This window comes from Rattus norvegicus, chromosome 10 (assembly GCF_021556685.1).
Source record: "Rattus norvegicus strain SHRSP/BbbUtx chromosome 10, alternate assembly SHRSP_T2T, whole genome shotgun sequence".
In the NCBI taxonomy this organism is placed as follows: Eukaryota; Metazoa; Chordata; class Mammalia; order Rodentia; family Muridae; genus Rattus; species Rattus norvegicus.
This window is the reverse complement of record NC_141543.1, coordinates 107103717-107119137: the sequence shown is the minus strand read 5'-3', so window position 1 is coordinate 107119137 and position 15421 is coordinate 107103717.

Sequence of the window (15421 nt, the reverse complement as noted above, 5' to 3'; positions counted from 1 at the left end):
CTCTTCTGGTGTGTCTGAAGACAGCGACAGTGTATTCATATATAATAAATAAATCTTTTTTAAAAAGCCCTAAAAGTTAAATATAAGCAAGCTGTGTAGAGTTAATTGAATTTTTACTTTGTTGTTTTGTTTTTGAGTCAGGGTTTCTCTGTGTAGCCCTGGCTGGCCTGGAGTTCACTATGCAGACTGGGCTTGCCTAGAACTCACAGAAACTGAACTGCTTCTGCCTTCCTAGCCCCTGGGATTAAAGGAATGGGCCACTGCCCCCCAACCCAAAAAAATATTTACTTTTTATGTTCTATGTCTGCTTGAGTACCTATATATATGTATGTGCACCACATGCTTGCCTGATCCTCATAGAGACAAGAAGAGGGTACCAGGTCTCCTGGAACTGGAATTAGAGACACTTGGGAACTCTCTGATGCGGGTGCACAGAAGTGAACCTGAGTCCTCTGTAAGAGCAGCACTGTTCCCAATCTCTGAGTCATCCCTCGAGGCTCGATATTCCCTCACCTTTTTTCCCAGACAGGGGCTCACTGGCCAGTAGGAATAGCCATAGGATGAGTTCTAGGTCCAGTGAGAGAGCCTATCTCAACAGACAAAAACAGGCAGATGACACCTGAGGAATGACACCCAAGGTTGACCTCTGGTTCCTATAGGCCTGGACACATCTGTTTGTGGACCTGTATGCAAGTTTCAGAAGCATACTCCAAGTTATTTTCGTTCAATATATGCATAAGTAATCTGGGAATAGAAAGGCACTGCCCAGAGCAGCACCTGGGAGGCCCTGTGGATCTGTGTCTTGCTTCAACACTGTTCTGTTGTTGTTTTTAAAAGATTTACTTTTATGTATATGAGCACACTGTAACTGTCCTCAGACAAACCAGACCCCATTACAGGTGGTTGTGAGCCACCATGTGGTCGCTGGGAATTGAACTCAGGACCTCTGGAACAGCAGTTGGTGCTCTTCTTCTTTTTTTTTTTTTTTTTTCTTTTTTCTTTTTTCTTTTTTCGGAGCTGAGGACCGAACCCAGGGTCTTGCGCTTGCTAGGCAAGCGCTCTACCACTGAGCTAAATCCCCAACCTCCAGTTGGTGCTCTTAACCGCCGAGTTATCTCTCCAGTCCAACACTGGATGGAACAGACCTGGGGACTCCCACTTTATTAGCTTCCAGCCGCCTTACAAATCTCTCCAGTCGGAGCCTCTGGGGCCATCTCCTTGTTGCCTTTGGCTCCTAGGACCAGCCAACACCGTCTTCGCGGTTAGCCCTGAACTCCAGATCAGCCATGATCTCTCAGATTCCTCAGAATTATTCCACCAAACTGGAAGCTGTCATGAACCATCTGCTCAACTTGCACCTGCGGGCCTCCTACACCTACCTCTCTTTGGACTTCTTTTTTGATCAGGTTGATGTGGCTTTGGAGGGCATAGGTCACTTCCAAGTGTCTCCTCAAGTTGCAGAACGAATGACTGGGGTTGCGGGAGGGTTTGGGGGTGTGTATGGCGTGACAGAATGTGCAGAAGTCATCTCAAGATGAATGGGATATGGGCTGGAGAGACGATTCAGTCGTTAAAAGCTAGGCTCACTATCAAAAATAAAAGATGAATGGGGTAAAATCCAGGAGGCCATGAAAACTGCCTTGGCCCTGGAGAAGAACCTAAACCAGGCCCTCTTGGATCTGTGCGCCCCGGGTTCTGCCCGCACAGACCCTCACCTATGACTTCTTGGGAAGCCACTTCCTGGATCATGAGTTGAAGCTCATCAAGACGGGCAACCACCTAACCAACCTCCATATGTGAGCAGGGCCACGACCAGCACAGACAGGCGTGGCCCAGGCATCTCTGGGCAGGTATCACTTTGAGTGGTTCACTCTCAAACATGACTAGGAGGCCTCTGCACCTTCCAAAGGGCTCCCTCCTCAGCTCTGCACCAGCTGACTCGGGACCTCCACCAGAAGGAACCTCTCAGGACACTAAAAAGCTTTGCAACCGCCCTGGAGCCTCTCCCAAGTCTTGGACCAAGTAAAAATGAAGCTTTTTGAAACAGAAAGGAAAAATGCATTACCCAATAAATAAATTAATATTCAGGGAATGGGGAATGGGAGTAGAGCTCAGTGCTATACTGCTGCCTATCCCATGCCTCTAATTTTCACCCCCTGTGGTACAGACACAAGAAAAACAGCGAATGCATGATATTATGAAATACACATTAGTGCCCTATATCCCACACTCCAACTGACACATTGAATGTTTATCATCTTGTTTGCTTTGTGTCTCTTCATGGGTTCATGTGTATATGTGTTCAGCATGAGTGTGAGGGCACCCACACTGAGCCATCTCTCCAGCCCGGAGGTTTCCCGTCTTTTTTGATGACCTGGGTAGGAAGTTGGAGGGTGTTTGGAACATCATCACCATCTGCCTGCAGACTTCCCACGGGACTGAGGACTCCAGCTCTCCGTATTCCTGCAGTGTTTGCAGAGGCAGACTGAGGACCCCACCAGACTTTGTTAGAGCAGGGAGACAAACACGCACAGCTAACATTCACAATGTGGATTTATTTATATGTGTTTCCAGGTTGGGGTGTGGAGAGGGGAGGTCAAAGCTCTAAATGGGCCAGGTATAACGATTTGTACCTTTAATCCCAGCACTCGAGACAGGAGGCAGAGCCGGGGGGAATCTCTGGTCTACAGAGTAAGTTCCAGAACTGCCAGGGTTACAGAGAAAACCCCTAACTTGTGTGCGTGTGCTGTGCGTGTGGTATGTGTGTGTGTGTGTGTGTGTGTGTGCTGTGCATGTGGTGTGTGTAGGTGTGTGTGTGTGTGTGCATGTGGTGTGTGTGTGTGCTGTGCATGTGCTGTGTGTGGTGTGTGTGTGTGTGTATGTGTGTGTGTGTGTGCGTGCATGTATGATGTGATATAATTTTCTACTTTATGGGTTCTTCTTTTTCCCACCCTTAATCCCCCCATTTTCACACCCTATCACTAGAGAGAGAGAGGAAAAGGGCTAGAGGGGGAAGAGAGAGAGATCCCTGAATCTAATTTCTTTCTTCTTGTTTCTTTGTTGAGCATGACAATTAACACAACGCAACCGACCCTCCGAAATGATCAAAAATCACCAACCGTGCTTCTCAGAGGCCGAGCATTTATACAGCCTCTGAGAAGTTCCCAGAATTCCAACCATCACACAATCACAGGAATCATCTGCAGCTGGCAACACCAGGCCTCTGCTAGAGCACGAGGCAAATCATAGTCCACTGTTGCAGACAGTCCGAAGCAGCTCGAGAGCTCACACATGGGATTAAAACCAAGCTATAGGGCTAGAGAGATGGCTCAGCGGTTAAGAGCACTGACTGCTCTTCCAGAGGTGCTGAGTTCAAGTCCCAGTAACCACATGGTGGCTCCCAACCATCTGTAATGAGATTGGATGCCCTCTTCTGGTGTGTCTGAAGACAGCTACAGTATAATATATATGTATATATATTATATATATAATAAATCTTTAAAAAATATATTCTTATACTGTGATTTTTTTAAGAAACAAAAATTCCGGGGTTGGGGATTTAGCTCAGTGGTAGAGCGCTTGCCTAGCAAGCGCAAGGCCCTGGGTTCGGTCCCCCAGCTCCGGAAAAAAAAAAAAAAAAAAAAAAAAAAAAAAAGAAACAAAAATTCCAGAATTTTCAAAAATGTCACTACAATAAATGGCTCTGTAATTCTTATTAGCTCTGATCCCTTCATTAAATTACCTTTCTTTGTATGTATGTATGCATGCATGCACATTTGTATGCATGTATGCATGCATGTATGTACGTTGTATATGTATGTATGTGTGTATCTGTGTATATATGCATGTATCCATGTATATGCAGTGTGTATATATGTATGCATGTGTGTATGTATCATATATGTGTGTATGCATGTGTGTATGTATGCATGTGTGTATGTATGCATGTATGCATGCATGTATGTATGTTGTGTATGCATGTATGTGTATCTGTGTATATATGCATATATGCATGTGTATGCAGTGTGTATGTATGTATGCATGCATGTTTGCATGTGTGTATGTATCATATGTGTGTATGCACGTATGTATGTATGCATGTGTGTATATGTATAATGCATGAACTTAGAGAGCCAGATCCTTTCTACATATCCCAGATTGGATTCAGACTAACTACATAGCTCACATTGACCTCAGACCCAGATCCTCTACCTCAGAATCCCTCCTCAGCGCTGACATTACAAGTACACACCACCGTACTGGACAATTATTGGTAACAAGGTTCTCAGAAGAATTAGATCTGTCTTTCTCAGGTTCCAGCTAATCTCTAGTAATACAAAATTTTTACTATACAACCCCATTCTCATTCATTCCTCTGAATGTGTGTGTGTGTGTGTGTGTGTGTGTGTGTGTGTGTGTGTGTGTGTGAAAATTTATTTTATGTGTATGAAAGTTCTGGCTCCCAACTCTCTGTACTGGGATCTGATGCCCTCTTCTGGTGAGTCTGAGGACAGCGACAGTGCACTCATACAAACATAAAATAAATAAATAAATAAATAAATAAATAAATAAATAAATAAATAAATCTGTGAAAGAAAGAAAAAAGGAAGGAAGGGAAAGAGAAAGTTAACCTCCATGTCTGGTGCTGAAGGAGGTCAAAAGAGACTACTTGCTCCTCAGAGAACGGAATTGTAGATGGTCGTGAGCTCTCATGTAGGTACTGGGAACTGAACCTGGGTCCTCTATAAGAGCAACAACTAGGACTGGAGAGATGGCTCAGCGGTTAAGACACGGACTGCTCTTCCAGAGGCCCCATGTTCAATTCCAAACAACCAACATCACAGCTCACAACTACAGTTCCAGGGGAATCCCTGGGCTGCCCTGGCCTCCAGGGGCACTGTACACATGTGATGTTCAACATATACATGAAACAAAAGAATACATACTATAAATTTAAAAAAGAGCCATGGAAGACGCCCTCTTCTGGCATGCTGGTGTACATGCAGACAGGGCGGATAGAGCATCCCTCAGCCTCCTCCTTTTTTTTTTTTTTTTTTTCTTTTTTGAGTTTACTGCCACTGTCCTCAGACGCACCAGAAGAGGGCATCAGATCCCATTACAGATGGTTGTGAGCCACCATGTGGTTGCTGGGACTTGAACTCAGGACCTCAGGAAGAGCAGTCAGTGCTCTTAACCACTGAGCTGTCTCTCTAGCCCCAGCCTCCTCCTTTTTAAGTGTTTGTGCCAAGGTCTGGTTTAGAGGATCTTGCTATGTTGCCCTGGCTGCCCACAACCTTGCACTCCTTAATCAGGCCTCAGCTTTCTGAGTGCTGGCTCTCTGAGTGGTATGTACCCTGGTGCCTGGTGTCCAGTTCACGTTAATTCCCTCTTTTGATTCGTAAACGACATTGACTGGTGGAAGATGACTGGCGCTTACGGTACTGATCCCATGAACCCTGAGCTGCCAAGGCTGGCCGCAAAACTCATTTTCTTCTGAAACAGGGTCTCACTATGTAGCTCAGGCTGGCCTGGTTCTCACATAGACCTGCATGTTCCTGTCTCCCAACTTCAGGCATTAAAGATGATTTGCCGGTTATTCGGTTATTCAGATGGTCAAACCCAGAGTTTAGCACAGGCTAGCCCAAATACACTACCAACTGAGTTACATTTCTGGTCTTCTTTTAGTTTCTTTTTCTTTTTTTTACTTCTTTTGTTTTTTTTGAGGCAGAGTTGTTTTTGTTTTGTTTTTGTTTTTGTTTGTACTGACTGTCCTGGAACATGCTCTGTAGATTAGGCCAGTCTTGAGATTTGCCTGCCTCTGCCTCCCAAGTGCTGGGATTAAAGCATGCACCATCCAAAGGCCTTTTAATTTTTGTTCTCCTGCTTCCTTCTATGGAAATTAAGATCTGGGGTCTGGGTCACCAGGTCACCAGGTCACAGGGTCACAGGCCTGCATTCTTCCTGGTTGGACAAGTTGTTCAACTTTTCTGTTAAGATAATTATCATAGAGGCTTCTTGAGGCCTAAGGACTGCTAGCTCCTAACCTGGTGGTCACTGGGTTAATGTCAACTGCTTCTGTTCTTTTCTATCCTAACTTACTGCCCTTCCTTTTTCTTGAACATTTGTTAGATTCCCCTGGAGCTGGAGTTACAGGGGTTTGTGAGTCGGGAACTGAACTTCATTCCTCTGTGAGGACACAGTCCACCTCTGTAGCTCTGTTGTGTTATTTTTGTTGTTGTTGTATTTTTATTTTAGTTTGGCGAGACAGGCTTCCCTGTGTAACCCTGGCAACTCACTCTGTAGACCAGGCTTGCCTAGAACGCAGAGATCCACCACTAGCCTCACCACTGTCTGTTGGTATTCAGGCAATTGCCCTTAGGGACCTAGCAGCTGCCTGAATTATCATCAGCTGCCATCACTGACCGCCACTTGAACCAGAGCTCTAGGTGTGAACTGCGGGTAAAAGAACCACCAGCTAACTCCTCTCTCCCCTTCCCTCCCCTCCTCTCCCCTTCTCTCCCCTCCTTTCCTCTCCTCTCCTCTCCTCTCCTCTCCTCTCTGTTTTCTGTGTGAGCCCCCTTTCCTCTCTGCTCCCTCTCTCTGCCCTCATGTCTCTCTCCCTACTCCCTGTCTGTCTGTCTGTCTGTCTGTCTGTCTGTCTGTCTGTCTACATGTCCACTTGTCTGTCCCAGGTCCTCACACCACTCCTCTCCTCCAGTAAATCTCTTTTACACGACATAATTTCTCAGGGGTACACCTTGGCATGGGCTGGGCAAAGATACCCCCTTGCCGCATCTTATTTCATGACCTTTGTGCTGAGACCTCGTAGGGTTCAACGGCACTGGCGTCCTGAATCTTCTTGATATACCTGAGGCAGGCAGAACTGCTTTCCAGTCCACCGAAGGCTGGGCACTCCATCCAACACCGACAATGGATAAGTTCTTTCTCTAACTCTAGGCTGAAATGCTTCTCTGAGTCTGACCATTTCCCAGGTCAGGGCTTTGTTTTCCCAGGATGGTTTCTCACCTTCTTGGCTTCTCTCAAATCCTGGTAGCAGGTAAACTGCCTCCTCACGCTTTTAGCACTGGCCTCTGTCCATGGATGACGACTCACTGGACAGTTTGTACATTTTCAGCCTCCCCTGGGTCTCCAGAATGCCTCAAATTCAGGCCTGGGACTGCTCTCCTCATCCATGAAAATGCATCCTGGTACACCTAGCTTCTAAACTTTTCGAACCTGGCCTCAATACACCACACAAGCAATCGGGAACATGAAAGCATTCTCCTTTTCGGTTTTCCTAGTGCTAAGTCCTGTTTGTTTCTGCCTGGTCTCGATCCCCTCACTCTGTAAATGTTTTTGCTTGTAAGTTTGTAACAAGTTGGAGCCAGGTAGGAATGGAAGCTACAGTTCACTCAACACACGTACATACACACACATACACACACACACACACACACATACATCCATACACAGCACACACGCACGCAGATGCCCACACACATACGCATATACACAAAGGCACATGCACATGTGCACACACACACAAACACACACACACACACACACACACACACACACACACACGGTTCCACTGCAGTATCTGCTCTCAGAACCATATCAGAGGTACGTGCGATCATTTATCTGTGAGTTTCCAAATTCTGTTGTCCAAGTCTTTAGCCCTCTGGGTCCTCTAGGTAGCTCTGGCCTTCTGGAAATCTGCCCACATGGACCTCTTCACCTCTCCTGGGTTTCTTCAACCGCCTTCCTTAAGCTAAGCCCTCGAGTTCTCTCTTCCTTCATAGACTCAGATTTTATGAAGCTAGCACACCCAATCTCGAGATTCTCACCGCCACAGACCAATGATTCCTAAATATCATACATGTAAACTCGCTCCGCTCTACACTTAAAGTCTCACTTACCCGCTCTTTTTTTTTTTTTTTTCTTTTCTTTTTTTCGGAGCTGGGTACCGAACCCAGGGCCTTGCGCTTGCTAGGCAAGCGCTCTACCACTGAGCTAAATCCCCAACCCCAAGACTGTATTTCTGTGTATCCTTAGCTGTCCTAGAACTTATTCTATAGACGAAAGCTGGCCTCAAGCTCAGAGATCTGTCTGCCTCTGCTCCCCCAGTGCTGTGATTAAAGGCGTGCTCTGCAAACACCTGGCTTATGATTCAATTCTTGTTCAAGGAATGTATAGGTGTGTGCATGTGTATGTAACTCAAATTCAACTCCATACGTGTGTATATAACTTGTATTTAGCTCTGTGTGTATATGTGCAGGTAACTTTGGATACAATTCTCATTTGAAAATATATGTATCTACCAAAAACACAAATGTACTTAAACAGCAAACAAGTGGCTCTTCTTCACCTTTGTTGGTGACCTCGCCAGGATGTGAATGGCCTCATGGCTTGCAACCAACCATGTGATTTCGCTATCTTAGTTATGGTTTTACTGCTATGAACAGACACCATGACCAAGGCAACTCTTATAAGGGCAACATTTCACTGGGGCTGGCTTACAGGTCCAGAGGTTCAGTCCTTTACCATCAAGGCAGGAACATGGCAGCATCCAGGCAGGCATGGTGCAGGCAGAGTTGAGAGTTCTACATGTTTATCTAAAGACTACTATGAGGAGACTGACTTCCGAGCAGCTTGGATGAGGCTCTTAATCCCACGCCCACAGTGACAGACTTCCTCCAACAAGGCCACACCCACTCCAACAAGGCCACACCCACTCCAACAAGGCTACACCTCTTAATAGTGCCACTCTCTGGGTCAAGCATATACAAACCATCACACCATCTTAAGATGATCACATGTTATAAATCAACAATTGTAAAAATTATTCTAAACCCTTATTTTATTATTGTATCTCCTTTTAGACTAGGAGAGAAACAAGTCCCAAATATTTTAGATTGTTATGGATACTAGAAGAGCCTGAATTCAAAAATCGTGACTTTTGAGGCTCGAACCCAACAGGCTAAACCTGAAGTCCTAGTCTTATGAAAGCTACTATTGTAAACGGTTGAGGATAATTGAGAAATGCATGTTGGTAGTGAATCACCTATAAATAAGTTTGAAGGGTTTTTTTTTTTTTTTGAGACAGTATGAGAGATGGGATTGCTTCTGAGATGCGGCTAAGGAGGTAAATCAGGTGGGTGCTTCCTCTAGCTTTCTAAGATAGTGGGCTTTCACCCCAGCGTCTGGTTCCCAAGTCTTCATTGGTAAAAATGAATGATTGAGATTTTGTTTTAAAAAATATCTCAAGGGTTGGGGATTTAGCTCAGTGGTAGAGCACTTGCCTAGCAAGCGCAAGGCCCTGGGTTTGGTCCCCAGCTCTGAAAAAAAAAAAAAAAAAGAAAAAGAAAAAAAACTACCTCGTGCTTCAACGCATGGCACCGCTGAAGAGACAGGGAAATCATGGTAGCTGTGGACAAACTGAGAAGCCATAAAGTTTGGCAAGACACCTGAGAAGCCCTCAAGGAGAGAGTTATGTGGAGAGAATATCTTGTGGGTTGTACGGATCCATTGCTTCTCAATAAAAAAGCTTATGACTTATAGGAAAGGATAGGCTGCAGGACAGAACCAGACACAGGAGGATTTGGCCTTGGAAATTTGAAGGAGGATGCATGGAACCTGATCAGAGGTAACCTGCCATGTTTAAATCAGAGAAACGAGATATTAATTTATGAGCCAGTTGGAGAATAAGCCAGAGCTTATGGCTAAGGAGTTTGTAAATATATTTTGAGTAGCAGAGACGTTATTCCAGGAGCTTGGGGATTGGAGGACCACTTGGCTTTTACAGTGTTAAGTAATATTAAAAGGAAAAAAAATGGGGGTTGGGGATTTAGCTCAGTGGTAGAGCGCTTGCCTAGCATGTGCAAGGCCCTGAGTTCGGTCCCCAGCTCCGAAAAAAAAAGAAAAAGAAAAAAAAAAAAAGGAAAAAAATGTCCCCATGTTAAGGATGGGAAATATCGTAATACAAGGCATTGGGACCCTAAAACACTACCTTGGATGGTTTGAAAATAGATGCAGAAAATGAAAAAGTAAATGGCATAACTGAGATTAACATTATATCGATCGTGATTACCATCAGTCTGGTAATTCATGTTTTACCTTTAGTAGCCACAGTAGGCTTTTTTTCCTGCCAAACATGAAAAGTGGATCAATAAGACACAGCCTTAGAAGAACTTATAGATGAAAATAATAAAAAATACTCAGACACAGAGGAATTTAGACAACAACCTACCGTGCCACTGCATGATGAAACTGAAGAGGGGCAACTCTCGGTTGTTAGAAAACCAACCTGGATTTATCCAGTTACTATACAAGAGCTACCAATGGATGCTAGGTTCCACCAAAGTTATGATGAAATTAAATGGAATAATACAGACATACAGATTTGAGGAGAATTAAGGAAGCTATTATTTCGTATGGTGTGCATTCACCCTATGTGAAGCAGATAATAAATTTGTGGGTAACTCTGATCAGAATTATCCCCCAAGACTGGAAAGATTTGGCAACAGCAATATTGGAAGCTGGTTACAATAGAGAACATGGTGGAAAGAGGATGCTAGGGCTATAGTATTACAAAAATAGAGCTAGAGGTATTGATATTTCCTAAGATCAGTTGCTAGGTAGATATGCTAAGAAATATCAGGAAAGAGAGCTGCGTCATTGACTAAAATTATACAAGGCCCAAAAGAAGCCTTCACTGATTTTTTTGTTTGTTTGTTTGTTTGTTTGTTTGCAAGTATTGACTTCAGCTGTAAATAGAATAGTATCAGATTCAGAAGTCAGACAAATATTAATTGAATCTTCGGCATTTGAAAACACTAATTCGGGGTTGGGGATTTAGCTCAGTGGTAGAGCGCTTGTCTAGGAAGCTCAAGGCCCTGGGTTCGGTCCCCAGCTCCGAAAAAAAGAACCAAAAAAAAAAAAAAGAAAAGAAAAGAAAACACTAATTCAAAATGCAAGAGGGTGATTAGGTGTAAGAGTAATTTGAGGGGGATTTCTTTGCTCCCAAATAACTGCTGAGCATTTGTATGCCTGCTCTAGCCCATTTTAGCTCCCAAATAAATGACATAAAGACCCGGTATTTTTTATTAACAAGCTGCAAGCACTACACTGGGCAGGTTCTGAGCTATTCTAACCTGACTAGGCTGCTACTACCCAGAAATATACCCCGTTACTTACCATCTGGTCTCACCCTGCCTCGCCCTGGTCTGTGTGTGTCCTCATCTTTGCTCTCTCATTCATGACCTCGTGGCTAATTGTCCTGGTCCCTCTTTATGGTCTCTCACTTTGTTTTTGTCATCTCCTACTATTCCGTATCTCTCTGGTCTTTCTTGGGACCCCTTGACTGAGATCAGAAGTACCGCCTTTATCTCTTTGGTCCAGGTAACTGTCTGATCAGCTCTCTATTAATCAATCCAGGTGATGGAAAACATTTTTTATATAACATTGAGACTGGAGATGGTCGACTGTACCATCCTCTGAACTACAATCAGATCTCTGGGCATAGGAATCCGCATCTGAATACACAGTGCACAAAACCATCCCCTAACAATTAGGTCTTTAAAGGCAAGATCAGCACTAATAGATGAATGGATTAGAAATACTGCTGATGGGGTTGGGGATTTAGCTCAGTGGTAGAGCACTTGCCTGGCAAGCACAAGGCCCTGAGTTCGGTCCCCAGCTCTGAAAAAAAAAAAAAAAAGAAATACTGCTGATATTTGATCTCACATATATGATGCTACTCTGATAGGAGAAATAATTTCTAAACATTTTAAGAAAAATCAAAATGACAGATGCTTTAATAGTGGTGAGCAAGAGATTGTACTCAAGGCATTCCTAGAAACAATGTGTTTTTGAGATAATCCAAAAAGAAGGCCCCAGTGTTCTGGAGTATGCAGAAGGTATGCACTGGGTCAATAAATGCAGATCAACAAGGAATAGGCAAGGTAACTCTTTTGTGTTTGGGAAATGCCTCTCACAGGCCCCAATATGAAATTTGATTCAGTTGTTCCCTGTCAGCACCTAAGAAGCTCTTTGTGGTGGTTTGAATATGCTTGGCCCAGGGAGTGGCACTATTATAGAAGGTGTGACTTTCTTGGAGTAGGTGTGTCACTGTGGGGGTGTGTTTAAGACCCTTATCTTAGCTGCCTGGAAGCCATCTTCTGTTTACCTTTGGAGCTCTCAGCCTCTCCCATACCACACCTGCCTGGATGCTGCCAGGCTCCCACCTTGATGATAATGGACTGAACCTCTGAACTGTAAGCCAACCCCAATTAAATGTTGTCCTTTATAAGAGTTGCCTTGGTCATGGTGTCTCTTCACATCAGTAAAGCCTTAAGTAAGACACTCATTCAGAGAGCAATGAAAAGATTTCATGCCTAGTGTTAAGAATGACGGGGCTGGGGATTTAGCTCAGTGGTAGAGCGCTTGCCTAGGAAGCGCAAGGGCCTGGGTTCGGTCCCCAGCTCCGAAAAAAAGAACCAAAAAAAAAATACAAATAAATATCATTGAAATTGAAAGTTTGGTAGACACAGGAGCAGGTGTTACAAGAATTTCACCAAAACCTTGGTATCCAGATTGGCCTCTTCAGGAGGGAAATGTTCAGCCTCCAGGGAGTGGAACTTTATCACAGGTACAAAGTTCAAGATGAGCCAAGTGTATAGGACTAGATGGAAAAATAGGAAAATTAAAGCCATGTGTGGCTAATATAGCCATGAATTCATGGGGACCCGATTTGTTACAGCAATGGAAAACTCAGATTAACATTCGCCCAATCTCAGAAACAAAACATAAAATAAAGACTACAGATGGGGCTGGAGAGATGGCTCAGTGGTTAAGAGCACTGTCTGCTCTTCCAGAGGTCCTGAGTTCAATTCCCAGCCACCACATGGTGGCTCACAACCATCTGTAATGGGATCTGATGCCCTCTTCTGGTGTGTCTGAAGACAGCTACAGTGTACGCATATACATAAAATAAATCTTTAAAAAAAAAAAGACTAAAGATGTTTCTAAGAAAAACAAAAACATTTAAAGCTATTATCAAGAACAGTCACAGGGGGTTGGGAATTTAGCTCAGCAGTAGAGCGCTTGCCTAGCAAGCGCAAGGCCCTGGGTTCGATCCCCAGCTCTGAAAAAAAGAAAAGAAAAAAAAAAAAAAAGAACAGTCACAGATCACTTGGGTTGAAACCAAAGGCACTCTTTTTTTTTTTTTTTTTTTTTTTTTTTTTTTTATAGAGCTGGGGACCGAATCCAGGGCTCTACCACTGAGCTAAATCCCCAACCCGGGCAAAGGCACTCTTAAATAATATTTTTTTTTTGGTTCTTTTTTTCGGGGCTGGAGACCGAACCCAGGGCTTAAATAATATTTTTGAATGATAATTTACCAAAGGCATACTTGCCTTACTGGCATGAAATGGGTTTTCTTGTTATTTTGTCTTTTTTTTTTTCTTTCTGGAGCTTAGGCCCAAACCCAGGGCCTTGTGCTTGCTAGGCAAGCGCTCTACCATTGAGCTAAATCCCCTACACTGAAATGGGTTTTCTTAAACCACATGTCTTATTTTCATGTTTGACTGTAGATTGCCAGTGCTACATGGACAATAGCTTTTAAGTTTTCTTAAATAAAAGGGATTTTTTTTTCTTTTTTTCGGAGCTGGGGACCAAACCCAGGGCCTTGCGGTTGCTAGGCAAGCGCTCTACCACTGAGCCAAATCCCCAACCCTAAAAGGGATATTTTTATTGTTTAGTATTAAAAGCACATTTAAGAGATTTAAAATGTAAATTCAAAGGGTTACTATAATTCAAACTTGTTTTCTAAATACCTAAGAGTTGGAGTGATTTGTAGCTTAGATAAAATATTTGGGGGCTGGAGAGACGGCTCAGTGGTTAAGAGCACTGACTGCTCTTCCAGAGGTCCTGAGTTCAAATCCCGACAACCACATGATGGCTCACAACCATCTGTAATGGGATCTGATACCCTTTTCTGGTATGTACAATTTGCTTACAAGAAAGAAAGAAAGAAAGAAAGAAAGAAAGAAAGAAAGAAAGAAAGAAAGAGAGAGAGAGAGAAAGGAAGAAAGAAAGAGAGAAAGGAAGAAAGGAAGAAAGGAAGGAAGGGAAGAATTGTGATACCCAGTCTAGACAAACATGAAGGCAGTGAAGAGAGAGAGAACTCTTCAGCCCGATTGTAAGCACGGTTGTGAACAACAACCCTCTTTCTGGAGGAAAAGTATTTGAGAGAACAACAACAACAAAAAAGTGACTTAAGGTCTATAAAAGGAACGAAAAATGCTTCGGATTTTTTCCCCTCGATACACTGCTGTAGTATTAAGACTTCATATGTTCAGAGTGTTAGCATTGGTCAACAGAGTTCTGACAAGCCACTGGTCTAACTCTGGTAAAGCTGTCCACAGTGACCCACTGTCATCATAGTCACAAGCTCAGGATTTTAAATTTCCTTTGGTTGTCTTCTGAAAGTAGACTTAAAAGTGCTTTTTAATGTGCTAAATTTATATACATCCAGCCTTCTGGATAGAGGGGAGAAGTTCCTCTTTTACGGTCTGAAAGTCAAGATCAAGTGAGCATTTGCCCCTTCTGCTCTATGGCAGGTTTCTGTCTTCTCAGAATTCACCCTAAAGGGTATTTTAACCCAAAATCATTTTGCAAGCCTCTGCAAGTCTGTCCCGTCTCAGATTACAAACAATGGTGATTGTGACATCTGAATCTTACCTCTTTCTGTAAACTTAGATTCTTGTAAGCTTCAGGGAATCTACTCGAATCCACCTCTAATAGGTCAAATGGACTCCAGATAAGGTTATCAATCAACAGCCTAAAGTTCCCCCACTTATTGCTTATTCCAGATGGTGGGATTCTCCCCCTTTCCCTAGTTTTGGGACGCCTTTTTCCCAACTGTCAAGATCACGGGCCTAAAAGTTGGGAATGTACACCCAGGAAAAATTCTTTTTTTTCTAATTGACTTAACTTTATCTTCTGCCCCATGTCTGTCTATCTGTCTGTACATACATATACATTCAGCATCCTGCCAAGTCTAGGTGTTTCCTCAAAATCTGCATCCAGTACAGCTCCAAAGTGTCTAGCCTCAGATGGTCCCACAGAACCTGGGCAGCAAGTGAAACAACCAGCACACCCAGGGCTTGGCTAGCATCCCAACTCCTTAGGGTCCCCAAAGATATTGACACCCCCAGATGGCAAGAAGCAGTCTAAAGAACACAACACCCTCATTTGTCCCACATCATCCCTTCTTTCTTTCTTTTTTTTTTAAGATTTATTTATTTACTTATTATGAGTACACTGAAGCTGTTCTCAGACACACCAGAAGAAGGCATCGGATCCCATTACAGATGGTCATGAGCCACCCATGTGGTTGCTAGGATTTGGACTCAGGACC